At 39.7% G+C, this 13,257-nt stretch overlaps 1 protein-coding gene across 8 annotated transcripts in view; it reads left to right on the top strand.

Annotated features, from left to right (window-relative positions):
• LOC135500283 (calcitonin gene-related peptide type 1 receptor-like) overlaps positions 1–13,257 on the top strand; it is a 75,768-nt gene that overhangs the window by 18,160 nt on the left and 44,351 nt on the right. For 5 of the 8 annotated variants that reach the window (XM_064791639.1, XM_064791634.1, XM_064791641.1 and 2 more), the window contains exon 1: positions 3,401–4,207. The exons of 1 other annotated variant lie outside the window; for it this stretch is intronic. The gene's annotated coding sequence lies outside the window, so the exon portion shown is untranslated. Of the gene's footprint in view, positions 1–3,400; positions 4,208–12,753; positions 12,786–12,925; positions 12,976–13,257 lie in introns of those variants that run through there. 2 more of the 8 variants (XM_064791636.1, XM_064791635.1) reach the window with 2 other exon arrangements.

Here is a 13,257-nt window from a genome sequence, read left to right as displayed (position 1 = left end):
TACTGCCTAAACCATTTTAACAAACGCAAGACTCATTAAGCAAATACATCATCGTAAATATATCATCATCTGATGTGTTGACACTGTTAACAGGTTTCCCGGGAACAGGCAGCAGTTCCAACAAGAGGAAATTGGCTCATGCCAGCTGCATAACGCGTTTGTGATCCTTCGCTATGGATTTCAACCACATTCTTATGGCATGATATCAGTTGAAAGACATTGTCCACTTTGGTGTTAGTTGCTTTTTCTCCGTCGTTCACTCCAGAAATGCCACATGACTACGCAACGACGTGTGTGCATGTGTAAGAAGAAAAACTTCCCAAACGCAGAACAACTGGTCCTGATTCTACAAGAAGCTCTTTCAAATTAGATCTGGTAAAATAACGTTCTGGCTTCAAACATATCGATGCGGAATCAAACGACTGGGGAAACACGTTGCCGGTATCTCAAACTACAAGTACTCGATTTTTCATCAACGAAACTTGTTGATTGGGCCATGGGTGGCCTATCTCTGATCACACTCCTGGTTGTTTGGATCTAATAGATGATATCATGCATCAAATCGTGTAAATATGATATCGATTCAGGTCAGTTCCCAAATGTTTACAGCGAAGCTGTTTACAAATCAGATGTGTTTACAGTTCCTTTCGTTGCCAAGTAGCATGGTGCTCCTCATTGTCAGTCGTTACATCTAAAATAAACAATGCTTCCAAAACCTCATAAAAATGCTTTGTCATTGGTTTCTATCATCGTGAGCTCTCATGAGAGAACTAGCTACGCCATTACGGGCAGAAGTCCAACGACCTGTTGGGGCAGAAGTTTTCCATCAACCTTCCATGATCGAACTACATGTATAGCGTGACATGCCAATGACACGATGATCGTCATGAGATGCATGGGCGAGCGAGTCCCTTCGAATACCACCTTCTATAAGCAACAGGTAAAGTTTACGGACATCGTAGTGGTTTCTTCTCCGGACGTACAATACACATGTTATATGAATTTATTGCGCCAATAAATTCCTTGGTAAAATACTTACAAAAGCAATTTACTTTGCATCGGCGCCAACGTAAACCCTTCGACCATACTGGCATATCTATTATTTAAGCAATGGCAATATTCGTTTAACGTTTTAGAATGGGAATGTCATCTGCAATTAGACATCGTTTTCATGATATAACGGATCGTCTTCGAGAATGTGATAGTGCTCCACTTTACAGCAAAAAAAGTACGAAATATCGAATCTTACAAAGTTGAACAAGAAATGCTTGACGGAACAAGAATCTCCATATAACCCAAGGCATATAACCCTTGCATATAACCTATCATACACGCATGTGCGTACAATCATCTCAGCTTCTGTCTGAAGGGGACAAAAATTCGTTCTAATAACACTGTCAACTAGATGCCCGATAAAAGCTAAAGAAAAAACTCAAGGGGGAAATATCGCTTACTGATGTTAGTATGGATACCAGTACATGGCGGGGAGTGTGTACAGGCAATGCTAGACTGGTTATCACAGCGAACATTTTTACTGTAACCATTTTACGATCGCTACATGTATACGGGAGAGTACTCAGTGCTGATAAGTCCGCTTTCTGGTGTGGAAGCGGCTGATATTTATCTAGTAAACAGTCTAGTTATATGTGGTAGTCAACATGTTGATCAGTAGCAGTCCTCGCTCTGTCCAATGCGAAGGCTCAGAAGAAGGTAACTTATACAAAAAAACTTCATTCTTTCGTATTATCGGTATTCGAGAAAGCCAAGACACAGAATACCACGGCCTTGGTTACTGATTACTTTGTGAAGGCTTCTTTATCTGTATAGTCTCATCGAGGTGTTTAAAGGTTACATGGTGTCAAGTTCCAAATCAGTCTTCAAGCAGGGGACATTGTGTTTACATTCTGCAGCTATGATCAACTGAGGATATGTACATTGTAAAAAAAACCCACGTCAACTTCCCCTCTTCTTTCGTCATTGGTACATAGATCACACTCCGTGCAATTGTTGTTATGATGGTCTACATAATGGTAATTACATGGCAATCACTTTGTGTCTATGGCAAGGAAGCGATGATATACATCTGGCAATAATGTACATTATCCATTAGTGTTATGCGTTGTTACAGTTCCTGTCTCCTAATGTCAAAAGGTAACCAAACAATAGGTGATACCGATATGGGCTTTTTGTAATAATATCAAAGTTACGGGGCAGATCATATTTCGTACTGATATTACCGGGGTATTTAGATTGGAAACGGTGATGAGGTGGTGGGATGCGAAAAGTTCAGCAATGTTTGTTACCATGTTTTGTACTAGGTTTTATCCAATATGCACAGTTTGGCAAATAAATACGAAAAATAAAGGGCGGCTTCCCATCCATGAATATCAATGTGTCTGACAATACAATGAGGAGAGGGTAAATGTCATGTTTGGATTGCCTTTCAGGTGAAAACATTGACATTCTGGGTCCTTTATGGTTACTTAAGTCATGGCCATTGCCTGTGGTGGCCACCGCATCTCAAAAATTCCAAACGCAGATTAAGAAGAAGACACTCTTGCTCCAGCCTTATGAGGATAGGATACCTGCCAGTAGATTGAGCTAGTTTATTTCCGATGAACGAGGCCTGATACTACATTTCAAAGTGCTGTCAGAATACTTAGTATCTACCTGTCAATATTTTAAACACCTTGACGGGTGGTATCTGACATTCGTAAAAGAAAATATGAAGTGCACGTCATGTTGCTATCTGTTGCTTGAGAATTACTTCGACTGAAAGGTTCATGGTCTTCATTTGTGAAAGAGATATACTTATGCGTCGATGATGGAATCTACTGAAGGCTGGAGTAGGCGAAAATCCGGAAGATACTTTGCGAAGGTGACTGGTCGAAACAATACTTCATGGATGGAGATCTGTCTTCCATCTTAAGGCAGTATATAAATAAAGCAGTCCCAAACGCAGCTGTTTATTGCTGGCATTATTGTTATTGACCCATGGATTGAGAGAACTACCATTATGACGATTTACCGTCTGGTGTTCAGTCAACTACCGATTTATTTTCGTTACCAGTGTCCCATAATATGACAATAGTAGATAAAAACCTTCCTTTTGATTGTGTCACTTGAAAATAATTGTCAGTCGTTGTTTACAACTAATAAAATTATAGTATCGATAAATTTTCAACATTACCATAACAACTGCATGCCATCATAAAAAGCCTCCGTGAATAGGTCGATCTAAATACTTTTTGGAAAACTGTTAAAAGCACGGCCATGGTCATTTCGCCATTAGAAAGATCGTCGATGTCACTTCCCGCCTCCCTACCGCACCACACATACACAGCGTTGAACATATCGATCAGCATGAATGAGATCTCGTCACTTTCTCGATAGTCTAACCAGGAGCAAGCCTTGTTGAACTCACAACAGCTACGACTGCTTACTAATCGCTTTACTTCAGAAAATATACTATTTATTCTTGGTTCACCTCAGTTGGAGAACTTACTTTTGGAAGATTAAGTACTTTTCACCTTTTCATTTCATGATAGGACGAATTTTGATATGTGTGTTGTATAGTTACTATGGCTTGGGACCTTTTCGTGTTCAACCAAAGAAATCTGTTTAAGTAAGACAGGACTATTGAACATTTACCTCCCTAAATGAGCTTAAGGACTCCTTCAGTATCAGCGAGACTAGCCGTGAGTAGATGGGTTTGCGTTTAAGAGTCTACTAAGAAAAAAACTTTCGTCGAACTTTCATTGATAACAAGTCATTGTAAAGATACATGTTTTGGCCAGTGTTGACTTGCTGAGGTGCTGGACCAGGTTGCACACAAAGTGGTGTCAATTAAACCTCTCGAACTGGTAATCATATCGTGAAAGTAGTGAGGTAGGACGTTCACTCCTGGTATGTCTCTATCTGAAATATGGTTGAACACTCGTGTTGTATTCAGGAAGTGTCGCTGACGAATGCAACACCGAAAAAACCTGTCAACCTTGCTCATGTGTTAGTGAACTCCCAAAGTCAAACCAGAAAACACTCCAACTTGTGTCCTGTCTAAAGAGCATTCGTCAGTATCGATTTTAGATATACGTGTAGACCATGCGGATATAAACATTTATTTGGATTACATTATGATTATATTTGATCTGGGACTTTCACCAAAGTTCAATCGAATGATTCGTTGAGATATCGTCTGAATGTACAGGTAAGTTTGTTTATATCTATTGTTTTTCGTAGCGTAATGTCATCTTGCGCTTTGTTGATATTTGAGGTCACCTCCGGTCCTGCATTGTCGTACTTGCGCAATGGTCAATTTGGCGCCAGTCAGGACTCAGATCGAGTCTCTAGAAGTCATCGAGGTCATTCAATATGTACCGGTAGGGACATTACGATGTAGAATCTCCCCTAGGGTTTTCGATCTCATGCTCTCTTGGATGTACAATAGCCGCTTCAGCACCAGCATAATCCGAATTCTTGTCCTTGTCCATTAGATCAGAAGCAGTCTCCAGATGCTTTTAAATATTTCGAGATCAACTCTTGCCCAGCGTTATATTAGCTGTGTATAAGTCACGACTCCTGTTCATATACCTTGGCCATTATCTGTTCGCGACAATTACAAAGGTGTTCACTGGAATAATCCATTGCAGATACTGATGAAATATCATGTACATGTACGTGATCTCAACATTGTTACTCAGTTGCCGCGAATATTTAATGCAGAGCAATGGACATTGCTGATGTAGTCGTCGAAAGGTACTTGACAGTACTCGACCTGATTTGTATCCGCCATTCATTATGCCATATACGTCATGTATCATATTGATGGTGTATTAAAAAGGAAAGGATTTGGTGACACTGATTTGGTACAGCTGTCAGACTCACAGCTGGCACGAATAGCAAGTGAGTGAACAATCCATATGTCGAACTGTATTACAAACTGGAGACCAAGTATGGCATAACTCTGTCTCCCATGATCGAACAGTATTACAAAATGGAAAAAACCACATGTATAACTCGTCTATTTCTCTTGATCGAACTGCATATTGCAAACTGGAGAAGAAAGAAATGATGTATAATTGTAGTAAAAGAAACTATAACTAACTCTTTCTCTTGATCGAACTGCATATTGCACACTGGAGAAGAAACTATAATCAACTCTGTCGTTCTTGCTGACCTTCTCAATGCAAAAATTGTATCAACCATTCCTGGTATGGCGTCTAAAATACGACAGGCTTAAGAGCTTACATTGGAATTAAAAACTGGATAACGTCTGACACGAAATGAGGACTTGAATCCATCAAGTTTGAATCTTGTTCTTAAAACTAGATGACATCAGATTATGTTTTGTTCGAAGACACAAGGACTAAGCCCGGCTGTCACGAAGTGCTTCCTCACATTATGAACTCAAGGATGCCAGATCCATCAGCCATCCAAGCTCCAAGTGATTTTAGCTATGCAATATATATTCTTTTCTGGATGTCATTTGCAATATTAAACCTATTAAAGTCAAGACAATAATGTAGCTTCTGTCAGTTTCATTTTAGCTTAAATGAAATTCTAAAAGAGCATCAACAATACCCTCCGTTTTAGATGAATGACGTTCGGCATCGCTTTACATTGTAAACACCCTTTTTGCTTCACAGTAGCCTGTACTCCTGACCCCGGACTTTCTGTCCGAGGTGAAACGGGCCACAATCTCGATGAGGATGCCATGCAGAACAACATGAAAAAGCCACTGTCTTCGTAACTTGTACACGTCCGTAAGATCTTTGACATTCATGACATGGACTGCATGCTCCGCTACACCTTCTTCCGCATCATCTTAGCGAAAATGCGAATACATGAACTTCTGAAGGCTGGATTCTACTGGCTTTGATTAACATGACCTACCGGAAAATGAGATATGTATTATGTCTTGCGTTCATCTCCAAACCCAAAAGTTTGTCCTCTCATAAACAAATAAAATCATCGGATTCAGATCTGTTCAGACCTGTTCCCTGCTCCCTGCGGCAGAAACGTTCCCCAAGAAGCGTAGAAATGCAATCTTCACCCCTGCTTGAGGCACAAGAAACAGAGTGAAGAGTTCTCGTATTGTCAGAAAAACATCTCATTGAAAAATCTGAATTGCATGTTATTGCTCTTAGCCGGATGATTAGTTCTCTTCCCGGTGGTTTTTAAGACGGCATCAGGTTACAGTTTACAGGATAAAACTCAAAAGCTTTCCGTGAGATTTCCTTATTACCCGCTGAAAACAAAACTGAGCGTTTTTAAGGCGAGTAAATATAACCTGTTGCATGACCTGGCTTCGTCAATGTCAGGAGATGGAGAATTATGGTTTGTTTGAAAACGAGACGAAGTTTAATCTTAAGGTAACAAGCAAGCCATATTAACTCTGGTCAAGGGTCTCAGGTCTTGTTTGAACTAATGACATGTGACTTCAGCGTCTCAGCATGATCGAGTTGAAATATCGAGGTAATATATGTTTCCAGGGCGTTCGTACTTTGTATGTACATCAGCACAGCAATCTTCTCAATGGGTTTTCTTTGGCATAAGAATACCATATGGTCTAAGTGGAATGGGCGTGAATCTGGATGAAATTGTAATTTCACCTGACATGAACTTTTCCTTCTGTAACTGTTGTGTATCGTACAGGTATCGACAGACGAGTAGGGTTGGTCCAACTGGCGTCCCCCACAGTAGCAAAGACATCGGCTTTCTCGCTTACAACAATGGCGACCAACACATCACAAAGAAGCTCGTGTCCCCAGCGTCTGTAATCAGACCAAATGATCATACGCCTTTACATTTTCGAATGCCGACCTTCAGAAAAGCATTCAGTTTCTTGCTGTAAGTTATTGACTGGTAATGTTCGCAATATCCGACATGTCACCTTACTACGAATTCTTCACGCGAACAATCTCCACCTTTCGTGGGATAGTTAGGGTTAGCGCAATCTTTGTGACTTCATGGACCGTAGGGATGCGTTCCACGCTAGAAAGGTGCCGTTGGGCATAGCTATGAACTGAATTAGAAACCACATTAAATTCATGTGACTTTTCTAAAGAGTAAACCATTTAGATATTCATATCTGCAGTACTCTGTGGGTTGCACAGTAGGGTATGTTACCTCGATGAAAATGACTGTTCATATTCTTTCTTCTTCGTGTGCGAATCAGTAGCTATTGCTGTATCCGGTAACACTGGAATACGTCTTACCTGCGGTGTCTTTTAAGAAAAATGGTACAATGCGTCTTAAATGTCGTGCTTTTAGTCGTATTGCTATGCTATTGATATTGGTTATCCAAAAGGAAAGTGCCTGGGGAATCGTCTTTTTAATTACCACATTCAACTGGTACTGTCTTCTGTTGTGTCAATAGCTTGGCGCAGAGATGACGTCGACTACCGCAAGGAGGACTAGTTGCCATGCTAGATTCCACAGTAGTTTCTTTAGTTTACAGATGCAGCGGACGTAATCGGTACGTGACGATCGTCGTTCAATGTTGTTGACTGTTGTCGATTCAGCAGAAAATTGTCTTCAATTGTGTTTGTCATTAGTAGGGCTTTTCGATGTAGCAATGCAGTAGGGAGATCTCCTTTAACATGCGTACATCGCATCGAGTTCGGGTTGATAGGAACCATAGACGCACATCCTCTGTATCAGCAACTGCACGTGGCAACGATTATCAACTTATTTCTTAGTGGTAAGTTCTGTGTATGCAAAACAAAGTAGAGAGAGACGAACTCTAGGACGTGACAGAGCATCCCTCTGTAACCTTTCGGCTATCGAAGGTAAATTTGCAATGACTGATTGAAAATCGAAGTGTATTTTGTTACCATTAGATTTACATCGATGGAATTAGTGATAAACGGATTCCCTCATTGATACAGTAATCTCGGACATGAAGTGATATACGGCACTTATCATCGGGGACGTAATGAAGGTTTTCCATGAGTTGATTTTCACGGCAACATAATATTGCATGTCACCATTTGGTCACGGAGCGAAAAGAGAGATGAGAATGCCTGGAAGACGAAATTCTAACATTCTCCGAATATCAGGTTTATGGACTGAGGCATGTGAATTGTCTGACGAAAGTTTCGTACTTAGAAATGAGTGGTCGTTACTTTTCAGAAAAAGAAACCATCCTGCACAGTAATTAGAGAAATAGCTACTAGCATGGGTTATAGTGATAGTTAAACCCACGCGCGACGACCATGATGTGAGATCACACTCAGGTTATTCTCTAGAAACGGCTTTGTTCGAGTTAGAAAAGAAGGTATTCCAGGAAACTGCAGAGGGCTTATACGTTTCGAAAGTAATTCCGAACAATCGTATGCTATACATAATGCTTAGTGCTGGCAAGTGGCCGCGCTATGACACCTCTCCAGATTCTTTGAAAATGTCATTTACCTGAAAAGGAATCCAAAGGCAATGACATTAAAAGAGTCACCGAATTGAGGCATACACCAAATTGCGAACAATCCGTGACTAACTTGGAATATGAATCGTCACATTAGCAGAAATCCCCAATCAAGAAAGTAAAAACGGCAATAAATGTTGATTTAAAGTGCTAATGCGCCATTTCTGGCCGGTATACTCCCTGGCTGAGATCATGGGGTCAGGGGTTTACGGGTGTGAATGGCGGGGATCTCTGATGGATTGAAGTAGGACGTGATTCCGCCCGTATAATTAAGGACACTCAGCAGTTTTATCTCTTTCAAGGTTAATTACGGTTAATTTTGTTCGGGGACTTTATGAGATTGACCTTGGTGGTAGAACTGGTGTTGCTGGTTCGCGTTCGACAACAGCATCACATTTCTAGGTCGTTGGATGTCACTGAACCAACCTTGATTTTTGCCTTGACCTTGACTATATTGTAGCCAAGGTCAAGCCAAAGCCAAGGTCACTGAAAATTGCCAAGGGTATGGCATGCGCTCAGGTCTGGACAACTCCCAGCTGCGCTTACAGGTTTATCATTCCAGGGCCATTTGCTTATTGAATATCGATAGCCACTGGTCGGGTGCTACTTCACGTGGCCTTGGTTCGGTGATTACGTTAATGGGAGAGATAACTGATTTAATGGAAAGATAAGTGTATTGCTGATAGGTTCACCACCTTGAATTAAGAAGTTCCAAGCCATTTCATGCAAATGGGAGGCAGGCAGTGATTTCTATCTACATGTATATGAAATGTGACAAATTGAGAATTTGTTAGCAAGGATCACCCCAAGGTTATAACTTGAAGAATTGAGGCGATGAAGTTGGTCCTCTGAGGCACTGAAGTTCGACTTGCTCCACGTGTTCACATTCTTGGTCTCTTAGTAACCGCTCGGAAATGGCCTCTTTTGGCAAAACGCTCCGACTCCCTTGTCGTGTCGATTTGCGGTTTCATGGCAGAAGAATACGGGCTGGACTCAATACTACCAGGGTGGAGTAGACCGTCAAGGTATTTGATAGTTATCATCATCGTTTCGCACGATGCTCCGTTGAGTGATATAGCTATTTCATAGTCGTATGCAACAGAAGCTGTATGTTCCTTTGGCAGCATTTCAAAAGATCGTCCCAAACTATTTACTAGTCTGTCTGAGTAGAATCGTACATTGAAAGGAGAATGCGTGTAAATGTCTTCATATCTAAATGATATTTCAAACTACCCTTTAAAGTTCACTTGGTAAATGACAAAACCCATTTCCGATCGGTAGATTTCAACAAAAGGCTTTAGCTATTTATCGGATTCTAAAACCACAGAATAGTGCCTGGATGACTTACAACTCCGAGCATTAGATATTCATGTGACATTTCAAACTTCTCTATCCCCCAAAACACTACTTAGCTTGGGATTAAAGGGAAACATTTTGAAAGGTTGTAGATTTCTTTCCTTTTTGACGAATCGGAAGTTTGAAGCAAGAATACAACAAACCGAGTTCATTGATAATCGTGAATGATAAACAAGTCTATGATATCTGCTTTCGCCTCTTCCACATGTAAAGGGACATTTTTCATCTCGATTTGTCGCCTATAACAAAAAGAGAAAAAGTCAAATCAAGGACATTACCTGCGTCTTTGCCATTGCCTCAGCTTAGTATTATAACTGTTAGAACCAAAAACGCTTATGTTCCCATTTGGCTAATACTCTTTGGCACTTGGACAAATGTATTTGTGTGATCTTTGCGTTAACAAACATTTCGTTGAACTCGTTGAGGTAATTTCCTTTGGCGCAAAAAAACATCTGACAAGTTCGATGACATTTCCCTTGCCATATTAGTACAACAGCAGTTAAAAAGGAGTACAGTCATCTTCATTAGGCGCAGTTGCCGTGGGCAGAGTAAACGACAGTATAGAAAAGAAAGAATATGTTCTGATCTATATATGACCATCCTTTATCCTCGATTTTCTCACCCACAACGCTTTAGCCCCCTGGCACTTTTAGGGAAAAATTCTCTGACAGATCATTGACTTCGCCACCTCTGATTCTCAGAGGAGGCATCTTTGTTGATAATTTGCAAACAAGGTGTAAACGTTGGTCGAGTTCACTGACTTCGTTGTAAAAATAGCGGTAGTTTCACGGTGTTTCTTCTAGTTTTTAGAATGTTTCTACTAGGTTTATCTGTTGTTTTAACACAATGTTTTTGATCTCACGATATCTTGGTTGACCTTCTTAAGGGCCAATGTTATAAACAAGAGAACTATTTAACTGCTGGGGGTTATCTCTTCATGATCAGCATTCAGCTAACATAAGTCGTAATCTGTTCAGGAAGACCGATTTGTGAGCTCCCGTCAGGTTCACTCTAACACTGAAACCGATATAACAGTTCATAGATATTTGACCTGACCCATTGTAGTTCCTAAATTATGTCGAATTATCAATTTTCCTGATCAGACTTGCATACTCAGAGTACATGTATATGGCAAGGTTATTCCGATGGCTCAGTCGATGAGTGTTTATCATTTTGATAGCCACTCCAAAATGTACTTTTAAGCAATATAGATCGCTTTGTTAATAAGTTGTTTATGAGAGTAATTAGCTGTAAATAAACGGTATCAATAGTTTGGAAATGCTTGGCTTAGTCTCATGTTTAGGAGAATATTATACATGGGTCGGGTATGGTCAAAGGTTCATTCAGTTCGGCCACAACGTCGATCCTGATGCTGGTCTTGCTGAAAAAGTAACGCTTAATAACAGATCGCTACAAAAAGAAACGAAATAGAAAAACAACTGGTGCTTCAGATAATGATTACCATAGCATTTCTTTTGCGTACAGATATATTTGCTTGAGTCATCTTGAGTAAACCGTCTAATCTCTTTGCCAAATTTGCAAGGCAAACTAGACGATTCTTGTCAGCAGCCGGAGAAAAACATCTTACGACTGATCGATTACGGTTTGAAAGATATCTATTATGAGAGCATTCGTTCGTCTCACCAGCAGTCTGCAAGATAAAGACTTTAGTGGCGATATTCACCCAGATTCGGATTTGCTCTCGTACAATCTACGGTAGGGGTTTTATTACTCTATCACATTCTAATTGCTCATTCAACTGGTAAAACTGGTTCATCTTAAGACTGAATGTGACCAACTTTCTTCCTGGGGTTTTCCATCTTCAGTTTAAAGACTCGGAAATTAACGTCGATGGCCTCATTAAAAATTTCATAGGAGGAGAATCTGTGGATCGATATATTTCTTGGAGAAACGGGATGAATAAATCAATTAAATATAGAAGAGGGGCAGACAAAGAAAACTTGGCATCATCTGTTGACCACATTTGACGTCGAACTTTACTGGCGAACTTCCTGAAACAGTGCCGAGGGCTTGGTTTGGTATCAAATGAAGCAATTCCATATTCACGGCAATCGTTCCCTATTTTGAATAATACGAGCATTTGATGGACGAAATCGCGTCTGGCGTTCTTTGGATCTTCATATACGTGACACTATTTTATGAGAAAAGCAATTTTCTCTTAGGTCTGACCCGACGTCCGTTGACCGGAATACAATAATAGGTCTTTTTGTAGATTTAACTGGACTAAATCAGCTTTGGTAACACTGTATTCAGTTGCTCATGTTATCGTTAGTGCTGATATGATACTACAGCTGAATACCAAACTGATACCAATATTGCTGAATCATCATTCAAAATCTACCGTACAGCCTCAACTTTTTATGCTCCGTATTGCGTAAAAACAAAAACATAGAGAAGCAGACAACACGGTTAGTTCAGATCACTCAAACTGTCTAAATGGCCCGTGCGATACAACAGGTGAAAGGCATTTTACTGCTCTTTTAAAAACCAGCTGACATTTCAAAGCCTTTATTGACAAAACAACTGATAACAATTTTAAATTTCGACACTTAAACTTTATCTAAATTTTATGAAAACTTTAAAGAATTTATCAAATTTGCGATTTCTGCTCTTTAGTTTATATCATGTTGATTTTGTGATATCCTATGGTAATTTGTACATTGCTATTATTGTTGTTGTGTGAATCACATAACTTTCACATTGACATTATTAATAGCTGTTGATGTACTCCATTAAACTGCTATAGATAACATCGTAAAAGATCCCATTTCATTGATATCTTGTCGTTAGCCATATCCTTAAAATGCTCTCGAAACCTTTATCATTTTTATGATTTTATAGGCTTTTACCAATATGTATAACTCATGCTTTATCTATGTAAATGTGGGTATAACACGCTTATCTCTTGATAGTCATGTAGGACTTGGCATGACTAACATGACTACTAAACATTACCGACCATATCATTGACATGTACTAAACAAAGGTATGTACACAATGACCTGATATTTTAGGTTTTTTAAACTCCAAGTTGAAAACATATTGTCGTGAGAACTGAAAGTGTCGTCGTCGTCATTTTCAGCGATGAATCAAGACGGGATAATGAATCTATCTTGCCTTCGGGTTGTGAACAGAAGCTCAGATTTATTGAAAGAAATATCTGTCCAACGTACTTGGTAAGTTTAGTTTTAAACTGGATTTAACTACTATGTCCTTAACCATGATTACAAGGTCCACTGATAGAAGAATGTTACTATTCATGTCCAATTCTTCTATATTTATGATATTTATCATCACTCAGGATAAGACTGCGGATATAATGTTTGTGAGATCAAACGGTGAATACCTGGAATCACCTCATCTAACTGACGAATGTTGATGACATTACTACGAGTCAGATATTTATTTATACATGTATACACTCAGCACATTAATTTATGTTTACGAGTCGATGCTCA

This window comes from Lineus longissimus, chromosome 16, assembly GCF_910592395.1.
Source record: "Lineus longissimus chromosome 16, tnLinLong1.2, whole genome shotgun sequence".
Classification (NCBI taxonomy): domain Eukaryota; kingdom Metazoa; phylum Nemertea; class Pilidiophora; order Heteronemertea; family Lineidae; genus Lineus; species Lineus longissimus.
This window is presented reverse-complemented; position numbering and strand designations above follow the sequence as displayed.